This window comes from Paroedura picta, chromosome 1, assembly GCF_049243985.1.
Source record: "Paroedura picta isolate Pp20150507F chromosome 1, Ppicta_v3.0, whole genome shotgun sequence".
Taxonomy (NCBI): Eukaryota; Metazoa; Chordata; class Lepidosauria; order Squamata; family Gekkonidae; genus Paroedura; species Paroedura picta.
In genome coordinates, this window is record NC_135369.1 from 175,710,580 (window position 1) to 175,731,117 (window position 20,538).

Genomic DNA, 20,538 nt, shown 5'->3' on the forward strand with positions numbered 1-20,538 from the left:
GCCTACCTTCTAAAGCTTTTTCTGACACACAGGAAATGGACTCTTGATGAAGAATAAGAAAATAGTTGAGAGTGGTGGTCTTAGACAATATATAGAAGGTGGGCTCCAAAAAGAAACTGGTTTTGTAAATTCCTGAAAACTTGCAGTGTGGAGCCTGGAGAGAGACCTCAGTGGATTATAACGCTATAGAGTCTCCTCTTCCAACCAGCCATTTCCTCCAGGGGAACTGACTGCAACCATCTGGAAATCAGTAGTCATGTGAGAGATCTCCAGGACTTACCTGGAATTTAAGAAGTCCAGGGCAGAGTCTGCACTTACTTTGTTTATTCCATTGTCAATCCTGTTGAATTCAGATCGCTTTGAACTCGGGTCTTCCTCTTCCCCCCCCTCCCCATTGAAACAGGAAAGTCTTCTGCACGTGGTTAGGGAGGCTCAGAAGGGGGGGAGGCAAATGTTTATTTTCTTGAAGGGGGGAGAGGATCCAAGAAGTCAGAGGAGGGAGGAAAAAATCCTTTCTTTTCTTGAAGGGGGGGGAACGAAGAAGGCACAAACAAAATATCCAAGGTCGACAGAAGTTGAGAGAACTTAGGGGCTTCTCCTTTGAGGCAGGCTTGTCACATGACCACCTGTAGCCAATCACGGTTCCTCCACCACGGAGGAGAGCCCAGATTCAAATCAATGCGATTTTCTGAATATATTCAGGATTAGCAGCAGTCTGAGAAATCGCACAATAAAGGTTGGGTCACTCCGGATCAATCCTTCTTGCTGCAGAAGGAATTTAAATCGCCCCAAATCCAAACGGAAATCACATTCTGTGTAGAGGGCAGGGACTGTATCGATCTGGGGTTGGAATAAAAGCTCCATGCAGTTTGCACCCAGGATTCAAGAACTTTGTATTGAATAGCTCAACTCAGAGTGTGTTGAGAACTGAACATTGGTTTGATGTTTTTTGGCATAGGTACCTCTTCTATACAGTATGTAAATGATTCACTAGTGAGATAAGTAAATCCGATTCCCAAATATACTTAAAACATTCAATAGACCCACAAAGAAGTAATTGCCATATCTAAAAACCCAAAGAAGAACTGACGATGCCTCACAAAGATCCAACGAAGAAACCAAGGAAATCGAAAGGAGCTTCCTCAATACAAGACCATTCTTTCGTAACATAAATTCATAACATACCTCAATTGCCTATGTGATACTATGAAGCTAACGATTATGAGTGCGATAAGCCATCCGTATACGGAGGTATGATATGAATTGATGTTATGAAAGAATTTGTGTCGCATTGAAAATTCTGGTCAGAAAATTATGTTACTAAAATGATGTAAAAGGTAAAGGTAAAGGTATCCCCTGTGCAAGCACCGGGTCATGTCTGACCCTTGGGGTGACGCCCTCTAGCGTTTTCATGGCAGACTCAATAAGGGGTGGTTTGCCAGTGCCTTCCCCAGTCATTACCGTTTACCCCCCAGCAGCAAGCTGGGTACTCATTTTACCGACCTCGGAGGGATGGAAGGCTGAGTCAACCTTGAGCCGGCTGCTGGGATCGAACTCCCAGCCTCATGGGCAGAGCTTTCAGACAGCATGTCTGCTGCCTTACCACTCTGCGCCACAAGAGGCTCTTTTAAAACGATGTATATTTATTTTATTATATTTAGGAGTGATCACTGAGGAAGCTCCTGGAAAACGGGTTTATTACCTTGGACCCCTTTTTGATTACTCTACATATTGGAATGAATCTTAGCGAGAACATTTTGGATTTTGAAGCATGTCTAAAAACCCAGCGGTTGACTCATACGCACATCCATCAAATGAGCAAAACCACAGATAAACAAGATGCACAGGCTGGCAAGATCCAGAATCCAAAACCAACAGCGTCACGATAGCAAATAACTGTAACAAAACAAAACAAAAAGCCATCTGAAACAGAGTTGTTGTTACTGTCCTTCTAAAGCAGGGGTAGTCAAACTGCGGCCCTCCAGATGTCCATGGACTACAATTCCCATGAACCCCTGGCAGAGAATGCTGGCAGGGGCTCATGGGAATTGTAGTCCATGGACATCTGGAGGGCTGCAGTTTGACTACCCTGAAGGGAACCAGACAGACACAGATTTTGGAGGACAGGGATTCCAAATGGCATATAATTCTGTAGGTCCCACCTCCTAAAGTGGCCATTTTCTCCAGGCGAATTGACCTCTGTAGCTTGGAAATGAGTTATAATAGTGAAGTATATTGCTATGGTGTCCACCCTCCAGACACTACCTGGAGGTTGGCAACCCTAACCTGAGACCCTGGAGAGCTACTGCCATCTGAGTAGACCGCCATAGACTAATGGACGGATTTAATATAAGGCAGCGTCAAGCCAAGCAAGGAGACCCGCCTCTTTTGGAAGCAATTCCATTCAATTTATTTAATACAGTCATAGACTAGCAAGTTTCCAACATAAAAAAACATACTGAATTCTATAGAAGTGAGCAAAAGTCTGGCTAAAACATACCAAAGAAAAGCCCAGTTATAAATAAGAAAAAAATGTCAGTCGAACATGGTAGTAAACAAGAGTATAAAATAAAAACCTGACTATTAAAAAGGCTACATCATTGTTGGCAATTGCTCAGCGTTAAAAGTGATCTGTGTTTACAGACGTGACAAAACTTCTCAACAATGCATGAGATTCTATTGTGCCTCTCGTCCAAAAGATATGTCAATCGATGACTCTCAGGGGGTAAAAGGTAAAGGTAAAGGTATCCCCTGTGCAAGCACCAGGTCATGTCTGACCTTTGGGGTGACACCCTCGTTTTCTTGGCAGACTCAATACGGGGTGGTTTGCCAGTACCTTCCCCAGTCATTACCGTTTACCCCCCAGCAAGCTGGGTACTCATTTTACCGACCTTGGAAGGAGGGAAGGCTGAGTCGACTGCTGGGATTGAACTCCCAGGCTCATGGGCAGAGCTTCAGACTGCATGTCTGCTGCCTTACCACTCTGCGCCACAAGAGGCTCTCTGGTGGTAAAAGAAGCTTTCTAAAGGCTGAGAGGAGGGGCAGGGTTAGACTGGATTGCATGGTGATTCTGGAAAATCTTCCCTGCAGTACTGCTGAGAGGAGGGCGTTAAATTTTGCCTTTGATAATGCCCATCGATGTTTTGGATCTGTGATCTTACGAAGATACAATGCAGAAGACAAATCCAACCCAGATTTCAGAGACTTGTAAAAAAAGGGGGGGCTGCACACTCATTTTGTGCATTGATATCTATGAACCGCCGCTTCATCTGACTTTTCGCTTTAATAAGTCCAACCTCGAGGAGCTGTTCCGGATAGAGCCCAATGGATTATTCATTTTTCTAGAGCTCTAATAGACCCTTGTGGGCAGGGCTCTTTTGAAAGTGTAGATGTCCCCATTGGGTGGGATGAGTGAGCAAAACAAAAAGCAGAAATCGAAGTCAGGAAACCCAAAAAGTCAAAATAAAGGAAATGAATTTAAGCCTCTGTAGAGTAGAACACAATTTTTAAAATTTAGTACTAATGTTTATTAGTCCTAGAGGAGATCAGCCCAGACTGCTCCTTAGAAGGCCAGATCCTGAAGCTGAAACTCAAATACTTTGGCCCCCTCATGAGAAGGAAGGACTCCCTGGAGAAGAGCCTAATGCTGGGAGTGATTGAGGGCAAAAGAAGAAGGGGACAACAGAGAATAAGGTGGCTGGCTGGAGTCACTGAAGCAGTCGGTGCAAATTTAAATGGACTCCGGAGAATGGTAGAGGGCAGGAAGGCCTGGAGGATCATTGTCCATGGGGTCGCGATGGGTCCGACACAACTTTGCACCTAACAACAACGTTTATTAAAGTTAAAAACCCAAGGCTTATCGCATACTCTCAATAAAATTAGTGCATACCTGCATGCTAGATGCCTCCACTGACCAGATGCGTTTCGGCGTTACCACGTTTATCAATGATCATGATACTTACTAGATACTGAAAATGCTTGCCTTGACCACGGCTTGCTTTGAGGACATTAGAGGCCTCCATTTGTTTTATCTGGCCTCCTGGTCCACAGAATTGACTACAGGTCTATAGTGTCTTGAGTATATTTTATGTATAGGAGCTAACTCCGCACATAACACTCCTTGTAATTCTTGTGTTTTATGTACACCGTTTCTATTTCATGCCTGATAATTGATAAAGGCGGTGACACCCAAAAGCATCTGGATCTTTAACTTTAACATAGCCCTACGGAGGCTTAAATCCATTTCCCTTATTTTGACCTTTTGGGGATGACTGGGCTGCCAATAAGAGGAGGGGAGGACAGAGACACAGGGTGACACAGACAGAGAACATTCAGAGAGAGAAAGTGCAGTGCAATTTAGAACACTGTCAATAATATGGGCCAGGGGGAGGGGGGAGTAGCAAACCTTTTAGTTGAATGTTAGAAAATGCAATCCAATTGCAGTTCGGAAGGGGCTTTGCTGCACTCATCATCCCAAAGATGGTCCGGGGGGGGGGATGGGCAAGAGGTGATGACAGTCGCTGTAAGTGGATCAGACTTTTTCCTCTGCTGCCAACCCTTTCATCCTTCAGAGGTAAATGCCAGACTGGAGCTGTGGTGTCTGAAAGAAGGAATATAAAAGATGCCCCCGTTTGAAGCAATGGAAATAAAGTGCCTCTCTCGTGGTCTGTGAAGCTAAGAAGTTCAGGAAAACAGGACCGCATTGCCTGAAGTTGCAAGAGGGCCACCCTGGCACACCTTCCCGTCCCGAATGTGGGCTTCTCCTTTCCCCCAAGTGGACTCGTGCCTAGCATGACATGGGATGAAGGGACCATCCCATTCCGTTCGTCCTGCTGAGTTCCTGTTTAGCCAGGGCCGCAGAACAGAGGAGTTTCTATACTCTGTTAGCTTTTGGGTACAGATGGCAAAACTATCAAGGGAGCGGAGTTCTTCCTTCACCCGCACGGCCGATTAGGGAGGGATGATTCCAAAGTTCTCATCTGAATTTCTCGCCGGGGATGTCGAACCACCTGGTCTCGTTTCCAAGGGACAATCGAGGCATTATGGATTCTCCGCTTTTCATCTTTATCTCCAAATGTTGTAAATATCCACGTGCGTCTGCTGCTTGCCTCTGCTTTCTTTTCTAGGGATGGGCAGGAACGGCATTTTTGCAGTTCATTTCGGTTCATGGTCCAAGGCCGAACCACGAAACGAACAGATACAAACTGGGAGGTTGGTTCGCGGACCGAACCCATTTGTATCCGTTCGTGGCCCCTGCTTTCGGTTCCCGTAGCTTTTTGCATGGAGCAGATTAGAATGGCTCTGAGCTATTTAAACCCCTCCTTTCTACTTGCGGGAAATAGTTGAGCAGTGAGGAGCAGAAAGCAGGGGTTGAGATGGCTCTGATACATTGATGCTCCTGAAAAATGTGTCATGAATTTTCATTGGTGAGCCGGTTTGTGCTCATTCCCTTCAGTTTATTTGTGACTTTCCCTCTCCATTTGGTATGCCAAGAACTTCCTCATCAACACAATTGCTAGCTGACTTTACCTTGAGTCAGCTGACATGCTGGGCAAGGTCCTCGTCAAATTAGTCTGGTTGGATCTCCTCAATGACAATCATTTGGGGGGGGGGGGCAGTTAGTTATTTTGTAGATATTTTTAAAATTTGCTAAACATTTATTGAGTGATATGCCGATATATGGTCATATCAACCCGCCCTCTCCCAAAATGTCCAATGATAGGCCTTGGAGGGGGTAGGAAGGGGAGGGGCCCCAGGTGGGCGTGTCCACAGCTCTGCTTCCCAACCATATTCTGCACAATCACGCCACTTCTGGGGTTTCTCAAAGCCTGAGAAACGTTTCAGGGGCTTCTCAACGGTAAAAAAGTTCAGAAGGCTGCTTAAGCCTGACAACACAGCCGACCTCATCTCCTCCTTTCCTACAGTTACTTGTAAGTTCCCACAGATCAACAGGAATATTTGTATTTTATTTGAAACCTTCTGGACTGGCTTCTGTTTTTGGAATAATAATTCCAAGTCTATGCTCAATGCCAGTCTTTAATTTGCTTAACATGTTTAAAGAAGCCCAAATGTTACAAGAGGTCCCAAAAATATAGCTGGAGGGCACATGGCGCAACCAGCTTACTGAATTTAAGCATGTTTATTTTCCTTTGTTTATTTATCATTGCATTTCTATCCCGCCACTCCCACAAGGGCTCGTGGCGGCTAACAATTGTAAAAAACCCAATACATAAAAACCCATAAAACCCATCACATTATAAAACACAACTCAACCATCCCCTTAAAATCCTCCAATCGGCGGCAAAAAGCATCCTAAAAACCTCAGGGTGGACGTTGGTTCTATTCAGTCCCTGAACAGCAGTTTAAAAGCTTGGAGTTGTGGTTAAGGGCCCTTCTAATCTGGAGCTTCTAATCTGGAGAGCCGGTGTTAAATCTGTCGATTCAGTAAACACAGGCGCAGTTTCTCTGACAAATCAGTGCTTTAACCCCAACACGATCCTTGACCAATGAACACACAACACAATGATCCTCAGCATTGACCAATGAACACACAACACAACAATCCTCAGCATTGACCAATGAACACACAACACAATGCTCTTTTATACACTGTAGGTCTCCTGCCAAGCATCCTGATTGGTTCTTAGTGGGGCCTTTTGATTGGATCATAACTGAGGCATTTCATTGGCTGTAACAGACGAGGAATAGTGGCTGCCGATTGGCAGCATTTATAACCCCCTGCATAAGACAATCGCAATCATGGTTTAGTGTCCGCATACGCAACATCCGGGTTTGATTCCCCACTCCTCCACATGCAACCAGCCAGGTCACCTTGGGCAAATCACGGTCCTGTTAGAACTGTTCTCCCAGAGCTCCCTCAACCCCACATACCTCATAGGGTTGTCTGTTGTGGGGAGGGGAAGGAAAGGTGATTGTAAGCTGCTTTGAGACTCCTTTGGGTAGTGAAAAGCAGGGTATAAAAACCAAGTCTTTTTCATCGTCATCTTCAGAACTCCACAAGCAATGCTGCTAGCTCCTGGATGGAAGGTGAGATATAAAGTACAATAAATTAATATATGCTAGAACAGCCTTTCTCATTTTTTTACCATTGAGAAAACCCTGAAACACTCTTCATGCTTCGAGAAACCCCTGAAGTGGCGCAAGGATGCAGAATAGGACTGGGCAGTAAAACTGTGTACATGCCCAGCTGCAGCCAGGCGTATCTCTCTGGGGCCAGGGACCACCAACAGATTAGTGCCCGCAGAGCAAAGGGCCCTGCAGGGGACCTAAGGAGACAGGTGGTCCCTCAGATAGGCAGGGCCCAAGCCCCGGATGGCCTTAAAGGTCAAAAACAGAAACTGGAACCTGATCCGGGCTGTAACTAGTAACCAATGCAGCTGCCTCAGCACTGGCTGGATGTGGGCCTCCAAGATGAACCCGTGAGGACCTTAGCAGCCACTCAGACCAGAGCAGCTCCCTTCCCTTTGCTGTGCGGCTGTCCCTTGCCCTCAGGAAATAATTTAAATAGACACTCCAAAACCAAATCACAAATGATTCCTTCATGATTGAAAACATTTTCTCTTGCCACCTTTCCACCCAGTTCAGGGTCCCAAGGTAGCAAATGTTCAAACGCTTCGAACATTTCAGACATTAAATGCAAATGTGCTGAAAATGTATAATATAAAACACAAACAAATATACAAATGGGGAGGAGAGCTAGTAAGAATTAATGAGGGAACACCGAACAAGACAAAAAAGAAGAAAAGTTGGCTTTTCAAAGGATTTTCAAAGCGGCATCCAGTCGCTTTCCCTTCCTCTCCCCACATCAGACACTTTGTGAGAGAGGTGGGGCTGAGAGAGCTCTGAGAGAACTATGTCTGGCCCAAGGTCACCCACAGAACTGCTCTGTGAGTTCAGCTTTGACAGGACTTTGGCTAGCCCAGAAACGTCTTCACCAGTTGGTGGAAGTTACCGAGAGAGAGAGAGAGAGAGAGAGAGAGAGAGAGAGAGAGAGAGAGAGAGAGAGAGAGAGAGAGAGAGAGAGAGAGAGAGAGAGAGACTGTTTATGCACTGGAGGTTTCATGCCAGGCTGCAGGCTGGAGTTTTAGTTGTGGCAGGTTGGCCCACCTCTTCCTGCATTCACATAGGGGAGCTTTTGGCCTGGTGTGCCTCATTCGCCCCTGATTTGTGCTCCTGCATGGGAGCTGGGGCAGTGAAGTTCCCAGTGCGTAAACGGTCAGAGAGAGACAAATCCCTCTCAGGAGAGATTTCTGAATTGCGGTGCCACAACCAAAGCCATTTGTCAGATGGTGGTGATTAAAATTTATATCCCGTCCCTCAATTGTATCTTGGGACAGCAAACAACATCGTTAAAATACAATACATGACAATAAAACAATACAAATATCATTAAAATAGTAATGTCCCATAACAGAGGTACGACTAACAAGACTTCCAGCCCTATTGAAGAAGAAGAAGAAGAAGAGTTGGTTCTTATATGCCACTTTTCTCTACCCGAAAGGGTCTCAAAGCAGCTTACAGTCGCCTTCCCTTTCCTCTCCCCACAGCAGACACCCGATGAGGGAGGTGAGTCTGAGAGAGCCCTGATATCACTGCTCGGTCAGAACAGCTTTATCACCGGGCCGAATGACCCCACATGCAGGAGCAGGAAGAGGGACAGGGGGCAACCTGCCCTGACTCAAATCCCAGCCTGCAGCCCAGTGTAGAGCCTCAAGTGCGGAATCGGTTTCTAAGAGCTCTGAGAACCATGACTGGCCCATGGTCCAAGGTCAGGAAGGAAATGCTTTTGTAACCCACTTTGACTCCCTCAGGTAGAGAAAAGCAGAATATAAAACCCAACTCTTCTTCTTCATCCCTAGTTATGTGCCCTTCTTTAAAAGAATATGGGATGCCACTGAAAACTAAAGGCCATACAGGACAAAGCAGAAGTCCAGAAAGCTCTTCCTAACAACAGAGGACCCAAAATGCTTATGTTGTATTTCTGGGATCTCACTGTTTTCACGGTGAAAATCCACATCTCCTTGTGATTACATTCCGCAAAATGTCGAATTAATGGCACTTCCCAGCTGTCTTTCTTGATTTGATTCTATGACTTCAAAAACCTTCCGGGTCTGCCAAAATAAAGTAAGTGACATTTGTAAATAATCACATCTATTACATCGTTGCTCTTAGAATTTGTGAACTGACAGAACGTTTATTTCCTTTCACCCTTGGATGAACAAGTATTTCTCGGGACCAACCAAACAAAAGCACTTCTTCTCTTAATGTACTATTCACTTACAAAATTCACTGCCACATAATGGTGGCCTTTGGCTTAATTGGCAAGAGAGCTCTGTTAGAGAGCCAGTTTGATGTAGTGGTTAGGAGTGCAGACTTCTAATCTGGCATGCCAGGTTCGATTCTGCACTCCCCCACATGCAACCAGCTGGGTGACCTTGGGCTTGCCATGGCACTGATAAAGCTGTTCTGAACGAGCAGTGATATCAGGGCTCTCTCAGCCTCACCCACCCCACAGGGTGTCTGTTGTGGGGGGAGGAATGGGAAGGCAACTGTAAGTCGCTTCGAGCCTCTTTTGGGTAGAGAAAAGCTGCATATAAGAACCAACTCTTCTTCTTCTTCCTCTTCTTCTTCTTCTTCTTCTTCTTCTTCTTCTAGCTGAATTGGTTCGTATACATCTGCATTCGTGTACCAGTTCGTCTACATTCCTCTACCAATTGCAGGTTGGAGGTTAAAAAGGAAAGAAGTGTTGCTTCCAGGGCCCACTAATTGACTCTACGGAAGCAACATCTGGTTGAAGTGAGAAACAGGATACAGGACCGAGCTGGCCTTTCCTTAGCGTGATAAATGCTCTGTCTACAGTCTTAGTTACCACCCGAATGTGCCAAGTTTGATCCACATTAATTAACACATCCCTCATTATCATACTTTTGTGGAAACAGAAGGGGGGGGAGGAAGAACTCAGCTCAAAAACGCCATCAAGTCACAGACAAAATGGTGACCCTCCCCCCATCGGTTTATTTGATTTATTTATTTATTTTTGTATTTATATACTGTTGTGGGCTAGGTTGGGCTAGCCCAGTACAAAATCAGAGAAGCCGGGTCTTTGGGCCTGGCTCCCCGCCTGATCTACAGCATCACTGCAGAGACGCCTCTGACCACTGCCAGGTCCGCGGCTCCGCAGAGCTGACAGGGGCGTCCCTCCACCCCCATGATGGTGAGAGAGCAGCATGCTGCTCCCCACCAGTGTGCAGTGGGAACCCCGTACCCCCCCCGCGCCTCTGCTGCCACGGCTGCGGAACAATCCCAGAGATTCCAGCCCCATGTTGTGTGCACAGAGCCGTTGCATCAGGGTGGCGAGCATATTCCGGGGGAGACCCTCCCCCATGCGCACCCGGCGAACAGCGGGGCTTTTTGCCCCTCCGCAATGGAACGGCGGCAGCCCAGTGTGGCTGCCACAGTGCATCATAAGTCTTAGGTTGCAAATAAGTCACATGGAACTCAATGAGATGAGATGATGCATACCTCTGAGCTCTGAGCTGCATGGCATGTAAGATAAGCTTTTGAAGAGGCCGAATTGGACCAAGGCAAAACAGATTCCATGCAGATAAACGTAGCAAGACAGCATTTACAGGTTCACTAAACATTCAAACTTCAGGGGGGGGGAAGCTTTTAATTTATAGCAGGCTTTCTCAACCAGAGTTTTGTGATGGCCCTGAATGGCTTCTCCAGTTCAGTAGGAGTTAATTAAGTTTTCATATATTTTTTAAAAATTTGTTAAATATTTCTTAGGTGATATGACCATATATCGCAGGCTTTCTCAACCACTGTTTTGTGAAGCCCTGGGGTTTCTTGATGGCCCTTGAAGGGTTGCCCAAAAGAATGGGAGTTTTTTTTTTAATTTGCTAAACATTTATCAGGTGATATGATCATATATGGTCATTGACACACCCCAAATGGCCAATAATGGACCTGGAAGAGGTAGAAAGGAGAGGGGCCCCAGGTGGGCTTCTACATTTCAGAGGATTCTCAATCGTAAAAAAGTTGAGAAACGCTGATATAAAGTCATGTCAGTCTCCCAAAATGGCCAATGATGGGCCTAGGGGCCGGGGGAAGGGGGCCCAGGTGAGCATGTATGCAGCTATGCTTTCCAACCACATTCTACAGGCTCTCGCCACTTCTGGGATTTCTCAAAACCTGAACAAGGTTTCAGGGGTTTCTGAATAGTAAAGTTGTGAAAGACTTATCCACAGTTTCAGTCTTGAGAGGTCAAGTTGGGGCAATTCAATATTTTTTGTTCCTACACCAAATTAGAAATGGAAATGGAAATAGCAGAACATCGTGGAACGTATTCCCAGCTTTACCTTTAACATGATGGAGGAAATTTGAAGCATGAGATGTCCACAGGCTTTTCCGCATTCTGATTTTACTCGCTGGTAAGTTCATGCGTTCCTCCCTCTATTTGTTGATTTGATATCACACAGGTTTAAATCTGCTGAGAGATATAAGAGGAATCAACTTATTGATATCAAAAGATATCTAGAGAGAGCAAAACACATGCAGAACCGAAAAGTCAGTCAGTCAAACTTTATCACAAACTTTATCACAGTCGTTCAGACCAGGGTGTAGTCTACACGAGGCTTTCTACCCAGTCCCAGTTTGAATGAATCCCTCCCGTCTACACTGAATTTGGCTTCGATTTTGATTTTAGGCACTTTAAATTTTCCCTCTGCAACATGCATGATTGATTTGTGGAGACCCTACCTTTCCCCCACGTTATCCTGGTGTGGATATAAGCCTCAATATTTCAAAAACCGCCATGAGTAAATGTGCAAAGCCTGTGGACATCTCATGCTTCAAATTTCCTCCATCATATTAAAGGTAGAGCTGGGAATACGTAAAATTTTTGCTATATTCAAATTAACTCACTGCTCCATGCTTGAAGCAAAAAAGTCTTCCATGATTGGCCAGGGCGTCAGTTCAAAGACTTCCTGGTTCTCAGTTGCAAGGCTTCCATTAAAGTGACTGTGCTCCAGAAGCCGTAACTTCTCTCCGCAGAGATTTACCTCTTGTTATTTCCCTCTCCTCTGTTGTCTCCAATCCACCACCACCACCACCACCACCACCCTGTTCAAGAAAAGAGACTCCTGTTGTGCTTTGCTCTCCTCCCCGTTCTGAGCTTCCCCAATCATGTACAGAACACTTTCTGTTTCAACAGGGGGGGGGAGGATAGAGGAAGACCCAAGTTCAAATCAATCTGTATTCAGCAGGATCCACAATGGAAAAAACAAAGTGCAGAATCGGCCCAGGTTATTTATAAACGGAATCATAAGAGACCAAAAACAGTATGGCCATTAAATGTAGCACCATTTAAAACAGATCCTAAAATAAAACAACTTACAACTATATTACTACTTACAGCTATATGACTTTGGAACATCGGATTTGTATGGCGCTGGTGCAAAACTTAGGCAGCTGAATTGCCACTTGGTGGGGGGGGGGATCTCATTGCTTAGTCGCCTCTTTGCTCAATCCGTGTCCTGATGTTCTGGAGACCTTTTGAGGTATTCAATCAAATTGCCACAGATGTCTGCATAAGCGGGGCAGTGAAGCAGTATCTGCTCCCTTGTTTGCATTTCTCCACTCCCACAGTAACACTGTCTCAGTGGGAGGGGGATGTTCCTATAGCGACCTTCTACTAGGCCCGAAGGCAAGACTGAGCAGAAGAGGGGGGGGGGGAAAGGACACCCCAAAGAAACAGGAATTTACCAGCTCACAAAAGGTGAGGATATGGGGCAGGAAAGCCCCATATCAGGGAAAGATCTTAATTCTTTTTATATTCCTGCATTGGTGAGTCTGCAAAAAGGAATTGTTCATGAGATCGCTCATTAGAAATTGTTCCCATTTATTCTTCATAGATAGATAGACAAGGATGGAAACTTACCACCCAGAACCTATGAATTCTTCCCTGTTCAGGTTATCTTTATGAACTCACCAAGGCCTGGCAAATTTCATTCCCTGTTTTTTTTTAAAAAAAAAACACAACCTCTCTTTTCTATAGAAAAACTCCTACCTGAATTAGAGACATTTTAAAATTAATATTTATCTTTGGAAACATTCAGAACGGCATTATTTAATCCGGGAGTGGTTCCCATCAGATAGCTGAAATGCTATATTTGAAATATTTTACCACATTTCCAGGAAGGCTTAGCAGTGAAGGAGTAATGTAACAACAACTTACAAATAATCAACACCATTAATTTATCTTGTAAAAACGCAAAGGAAACATAGCATCGCCATTAAAATGAAAATTTACCTCAGAATCTGGAATTAACGACATGTATCATTCTAAACTGCTTTAGTCTAATCTAAATGGTAAATATCCTCAAATGTTTAGGATTGTGGGCCTTTCTTTTCTTTCCTCAGGAAATCAGCAGAGCCTTTTCTGCCAGTTTAAGATCTTCAGGAGGAAGAAGAACTGGAACAATTGCCCCAGTTCATCACTGCCTCCGCATGACTTACAGAATTTGAAGAAGAGTTGGGTTTTATACCCCACTTTTCACTACCCAAAGGAGACTCAAGGTGGCTTTCAACCACTTTCTCTTCCTCTCCCCACAATGGGCACCCTGTGAGGGAGGCGGGGCTGAGAGAACTCTGACAGAACTCCTCTGTGAGAACAGCTCTAACAGGACTGTGACTGGCCCATAGTCACCCAGTTTTGCGGAGGAGTGGGGAATCAAACCCAGCTTTCTAGATCAGAGGCCACCATTCTTAACCACTACACCAAGCTGGCTCTCCATGATCTTGGACTACTCAGTCAGTCAGTTGGTCAGTCAGTTAGTCGGTTGTTCGGTCTCTCTCTCTCTCACACACACACACACGCGCACACACACACAACATAACTTATCTCACATTGATAGGGAGGATAAAACGCAGGAGTGGGAAACCAGGGTTGTAAGCCATTTTGGATTTTGGAAACCAGGGTTGTAAGCCAAGGAGAAAAATGGGACAGAAATAAACAAACATATTCAGGGAATTACTCCCAGTACAGACCCTCTCAGGCACCCAACTCTTTAGAAAAGGCTGCAGTTGCATCTAGGCATCTCTGTGAAACACAACACTACACTGAAAATATGCAGAGCAAGATTCCGAGTCCAATAGCACAAAGACCAAGATCAGCTTTCAAGAGTCAAAGTTCCCTTCATCACAGCTGGGATTCTTGAAAGTTTATACTCTGGAAATTGTGTTGGTCCTTAAGGTGCTGTTAGAGTCAAACCTCGCTCTTCCACTGCGGCTCAACATGGCTACCAATGTGATAATACAGTGGAGTATCAGGACTGACTTCAGGGGAGTAACTCTGCAACAGGTATATGTTTGGCTTACAGTGTTCTCAATATGTTCTCCATAAATTGATTCCAGAACTCTGGTCCTAGGTTCAGCAGAGCAACATGTAAGGTCTCCGTGCCCGATGCGTTTCTGGTCTGATGATTTTCAAACAGAAAGCAGTCTTCTTATGACTTAAAAAAAAAAAAACAACCCACCAGAAGTAGCCTTCCCTTTGATGGAGCTGTGGTCCAGCAGAACAGCTGGACGTAAACAGTGGTACACTTGATACTGCAAGTGGAACGCAAAGTAAGAATGTCGAACGAGCTCCAAAAAAGATTTGGCCACGATCCCTGCCTTAACGTCCCCGAGGAACCTTCCATTATCTTGATTGACAGTGACCCCAACATTGCAGCCCTCTGAAGAGACGCCCCGCTGCGTACCCCAGGACGAGAACAGTAGCGGAGCACTGGATTTGGTGTTCTCTGCGGAGTCCTCCGGCCCCTGCCATCCCCACCACCGTTGCAACTTACGCATTGTTTACCAGAAGGTTAGCCACTTAAAGTGAAGCCAATTCCAGACACTTCGAGCCGGGCCGACGCTCGCCCCGCCGGTTGCCAGAACTTTCTTCCAAGTTTGTTTTCTTCTGTATATGGAGAGACAGGACAGGCCTTTCTCGTCTGGCTGCGGAGCAGCCAAAAAAAAGGGCTTTTGATTTCCGTTCTGGTTTGCAAAGCTCTTGGCTTGGATGGAAAGGTGTTTAATGAAGCACGTACCGTAAAGGTATGCGCTCCCGTCACAAAGTCCTGCTTCTGGCTCCTTCACAATACTCCCATTACACAGGCGCCTTGCAGACATAGAATCATAGAGTCATAGAATCATAGAATAGAGTTGGAAGGGGCCACACAGGCCATCTAGTCCAACCCCCTGCTCAACGCAGGATTAGCTCTAAGCATCCTAAAGCATCCAAGAAAAGTGTGTATCCAACCTTTGCTTGAAGACTGCCAGTGAGGGGGAGCTCACCACCTCCTTAGGCAGCCTATTCCACATGAAGAGGCACAGCAACCTGTCCGGACACGGAACCCATGGGTGAAAACTTGCTATTGATTAACAGCTCCCGAGAATGGGCAGATCCTCAACGCTGACTCGACTTGTTGTGCAACGCAGATGTTCCCATTGATTTTAGGTTGGTGACTGGAGATAGCAGCATTATTTGTCAGAATGACTTATCTTTTTCGTTCACAAACAGTGACATGGAGAGTTGATTCCAGGTCCCCGAAGCTTGCCCATGGTATGGAGCCTGGTAAATGGGGTGGGTTCAAGTGTCCCCATGTACAAATGTATATATCAAAAGCCATCAGTTCATATTGAACATGCAAATTACAGTGAACTGATTAAAGTAACAGGTGCAAATAACAATCCAAGCAGATTTTTTTCTGGCACAGTGTCTAAAAACATGGCAATGCACCCAGCTCACGATACACATCTTCACTGGCTTTTACAGACTTGCAAATGCCGACTATTAGACTTGCTATTGCTGGAAAGACAGAGAGAAATTCCGGATATTTCCCTGTTTCACTGATGCTTCTTCATATGTCAAAAAAACACTTTGCCCAGTTTACAAAATGATATAAAATCGTAAGAACTATACATAATAAAGCACCAGTACATCTAATAGCAACTATCACAATAGCTTAAGAGACACAATACTAATTCTGCGGGCCAGTAAGCCTTCCTTCTCTGCTGTGTGCTCCAACTGGACCAAAGGATTACATTCCATCTAGTTAAATAGACTAGTCTGCGACCTGGCCTTGACCAGGCCCAGAGCCTATTTGCTCCTGGCCCTGAGGTGGTGGAATGAGCTCCCAGAAGAGCTGAGGATCCTGCAAGAGCCTTCTCAGTTCTGCAGGGTCTGCAAGATGGAGCTCTTCTGCCAGGTATTTGGTTGAGGGCAGAGCAATTAAGACCTATGGGCTCTTCTCGCCATAGCTACCTCTCCACTTATCACCCTGAGGCATGGGATGTAGAGGAAGGTCTGTTGAGTTAGGGGTGGTAGGAGGGGGGCAGGGGGATTAGATTTGCTGCCACTGTTGTTGCTTTTAAAAGTTGAAGGTTCTCATGTTTTATTGTGGGGACATTTACTTGCAGCCCACCACACACCGGCCAGTCCAGGAGTGGCGGGTAATGAATGAATGAATGAATGAATGAATGAATATAAATAAATCCTTTCCATATTTCAACTCATTTGCATTCATTTTGCAGATGGACTTTGATATATAAATTTGCATCGATACTATTTGCATCTATGAGTATAGCATGGACGTTACAATACATAGTGGATTTTGGGGTTTTGGTTTTTTGTATTCTCATTGTGTACCATTGTTGAGATAGTTAACATAGTTGGGGCAATGATCCAATCCCTCACATGTAGGGTTGCTTTCCATAAAGTGTATTGAAACATGAAAAGCATTAGCTGTAGGCTTTCACAATAAGAGGAAGATCTTCAGGATATGAGAATTTAATTTCAGGCAGAGGTAAAGGTAAAGGTATCCCCTGTGCAAGCACCGGGTCATGTCTGACCCTTGGGGTGACACCCTCTAGCGTTTTCATGAAAGACTCAATACGGGGTAGTTTGCCATTCCCTTCCCCAGTCATTACCGTCCCCCCCCCCCCCCCCAGCAAGCTGGGTACTCATTTTACTGATCTCGGAAGGATGGAAGGCTGAGTCAACTTTAAGCTGGCTGCTGGGATTGAACTCCCAGCCTCATGGGCAGAGCTTTCAGACTGCATGTCTGCTGCCTTACCACTCTGCGCCACAAGAGGCTCTTAGGCAGAGGGGAAGCACAAAAAGAGGAAGGGGGGGAACAAGAGATGTGTTCAGTGACTACTGATCAATAGACAAAATGCATTACAGCTCCCCCTAGAGTTCCAGTGGACTAAACACACCCAGTATCAATATTTATACTAATGAAACTCCGCAGCCTCCCCAACACTCACATGGCGAACACTGTTGACTAATGAAAGCCCCCAACTGCACAGAAGCAAAAGCAGCACATATTAATCAGTACCGTTGATCTTCAGCACCGCATGATCTCCCTGTGGTGGAGACCTTGGAATCTGCATCATCCAAGCAATCCAGTAATTACGAGTTTGCATCCACAGGAGCTAACCAAGGCAGCCACCACACTGAACGCTGCCACCATGGAGGTGCAAGAGGGATCAAAGCCCTGTTCATTTCCCATTACAAGCACAGCGTCAGGGCAATCAAATGAACTGTCTGAGGCACAAAAAGGGAGTGTATTGCAAACAAGATAACATGTCAATGGCATTTGGGGGCAGGAAGAATGGAATTCTACAAGGTGGGCTGTTTTGCAAATGGCCTAACGCTACTTTGATGCCCATTCCGCACCAGGATCAATGTGGAAAATTGGTTTCGGAAAGAGAAAGCGGAATTTTAAATAGTGGAATTCGGCGTAATGCATACCTGCCTTTGTAGTGGAATCCAGTTGCATTTCAATCGTTTCCCACAGGCTTCCGGTCTCGGCAAAAATCGCTAGAAAGGAAGCGCTATTTGCCGTGCTTTGTCCCGCCCCTGGCCATCAATCAAACGAGCAGCCAATGGGCGGTTGTTACCATGCTCCGGAAAAGCCCCTTTGCCTTTAAGAACATGTTTTTTAAAAAAAGAAAAACACACGTTGCAACGAATATGCCTTGATTCCTTGCTTCCGCCTAACGTAGAGACCCATCTAGCTGGCAGCTGGCGTGTAAGCTGCCGTTTCATCGTTGCCACGCTCCCCCAAGTGAAAAAGAAATCCCCCCCCCCCGTGCACGGGCACGATTTTCGGCCGAAAATAAAGGGAATTAGCAAACAGGGCTGTGTTGTGCTTGGTAACTTAAAGCAGCTCTGCGGAAGGACTGCAGCCAGAGAAGCCTCACTGGGTGAATGAAGACTCACCAGTTCATTGCTCTCTGCTCGCTCCAGAAAAAAAAAAAATGGCGATTGCTTCGCTGGAAGATCAGAGGAGAGAGCCAGGGGGAGGGACTTTGCTGAAACCGCAACAATGGTAATGCACAGAACTTTTTCGCTAGTTTTGCAGATTGGTTGCAAGAATGTAGCGCTTTCCGGAGGGTGAATCCACTTTTTGGGATTTCCTTGGAAGCGCTACAATGAAGCGCTTCTAGCGGGACTGTTTCAGGAGTGTGGCAGATTGTGTACGACGTTGTGCATAACTGCATTTTAGTAGCAATTACAATTTGCCACACTCCTGCTACATTAAACCTGTGCGGAATGGGCCTGATTCTTTCTTTCTTTCTACCCTGCCTTTCTCCCCATCCTCCTCTCCTTTTTTTATCTTCACAACAACCCTGTGAAGTTGTTTAAGATGAGGATTCAAGTCTCCCCGATCCTGACCCAGCACTTATTTTTAGATTTTTGCCCAGCCATTCCCCAGCTCACGACAGCTTACAACAGGCTTAAGATACAATAATTAAATACGTTTCCGTTTTAACATCTCATCTCGGTCTTAAAATACAATCTGTTCGATTATAAAAGATCTATGACCACTTCTTCCTGCATAAGCAGTTACGGTGGACTTAACCAGGGGCCCTGTGGAGTAGATGGAGTGGTGCCTATGGGTCAACTCTTGGAGGCCAGCATCTTTTGGGTGTAATTTCTGGCTTCCACCATAGGGCTGGTGGAACAGCTCTATCTCAACGGACTCTGTGGAACAGCTTAAGGTCCCGCAACAAGCCAGGACCAATTTCACCTCTTTGGGGCCAGGGTCCCTAGGCAAATTCCGGCCACTACACTTGAACCCCTACACTACTGGAGCTCCTTTGAAAAGGATCGTGTTTGGACAGACCGCTTACAAATTAGGAACATGGTTGAACGGACCTTGTTCTAAAATACAAGTTGGAACTCTCTCAAGCTGCCCTGTCCCACCTGCACTGCAATCTTCCTCTCATTTTGATCTCATGTCCCACCCATGAGGACACCCTGGACTAAACCCAAAGGAACACCACTGTAAGACTCCTTTAGATGCATTTAGCCATCAGATCTCCGAAGCGAAGCAGGGTTGGCCCTGGTTTGTACTTGGAGGGGAGACCACCTGGGATGCTTTGTAGAGGCAGACACCGGCAAATCATCTCTGTTTGCCTTTCCTCCTGAAAACCACTAGAGCATTGCCTTGACATCCAGGAAGTGATGACATCACTTCCAGGTCACATGGGCATGTGACGTGGGCATGCCACTGCACATGAATTGGGCCTCCCTGCTGCTCCCAGTAACTCCACCCCCCGGCCAGTTGTCAGGAGGGACTGGGCACCCCTAAATGGTTTCCATTACAGCCGGAGCTTATGCGGTTTCTGATCCCAGTGGGTTGCCGTGTTGCTCTGAAGCAGCAGAACAAATTTAGAGTCCAGGGGCACCTTGAAGACTGACAAATAAAACTTTGTTGGTCTTAAAGTCGCCACTGGACTCTGAAATAGTTTCTGATCCTGAGACTTCTTGTTTCTTTCCTCCCAGAGAGAGGAGTTAACTTATGACTGTGCTGGTTTCCATTTTATTTCCTAAGTGGTCACGAGCCCCCTCTCTCTTCCTTTTCACACCTGCAAACCACCCTGTATTGAGTCTGCCAAGAAAACGCTAGAGGGCGTTACCCCGAGGGTCAGACATGACTCGTGCTTGCACAGGGGATACCTTTACCTTTACCTTTTACCTTTCCTCGACTGTGATTTCCCCCTCTTGTCTTACGCGCAGAACTCCAGGAAAAAAATCAGCTCACACTTTGTCTCTGCAAAAGAGCCATTTTGATGGGGGCCAAGGCAGTACAAACACATCCGGCCAAGGCAGTACAAACACATCCAAGGCAGTACAAACACATCAGGACAACATCCTCTATGGCTCATCTGCTGAAGCCCAGGGCATGACAGCACACCCCATGCAACAACTGTTGTGCTACTGTGTCAGCTCCAAAGGAAGAGGAAGGAGAAACAATTAGTGCCTACAAACTAAAAAGAGCCAAACGCCCCCATCGACTTATGCACCTCCTGCAGTTTAGATCCAGATCGTTCTTTATGCTTTAGAAGAAGAAGAGTTGGTTCTACCCGAGGAGTCTCAAAGCAGCTTACAATCGCCTTCCCTTTCCTCTCACCTGTGAGGGAGGTGAGGTGGAGAGAGCTCTTGACAGGACTCTGCGA

The 20,538-nt window shown here is 45.8% G+C and overlaps 1 long non-coding RNA gene across 3 annotated transcripts; it reads right to left on the reverse strand.

The window, feature by feature from the left end:
• Window positions 1–425: 425 nt before the first annotated feature.
• LOC143821054 (uncharacterized) lies at window positions 426–15,381 on the reverse strand. Of its 3 annotated transcripts, none has more exons than XR_013225661.1 (4): window positions 14,885–15,381; window positions 11,382–11,509; window positions 4,406–4,600; window positions 426–1,896 (listed from the first exon to the last, which is right to left on the reverse strand). It is a non-coding gene; the product is annotated as an uncharacterized LOC143821054 (long non-coding RNA). The 3 variants fall into 3 exon arrangements; XR_013225656.1 differs by having other exon boundaries at window positions 14,874–15,381; XR_013225681.1 differs by lacking the exons at window positions 11,382–11,509; window positions 14,885–15,381 and adding an exon at window positions 6,321–6,447.
• Window positions 15,382–20,538: the final 5,157 nt, after the last annotated feature.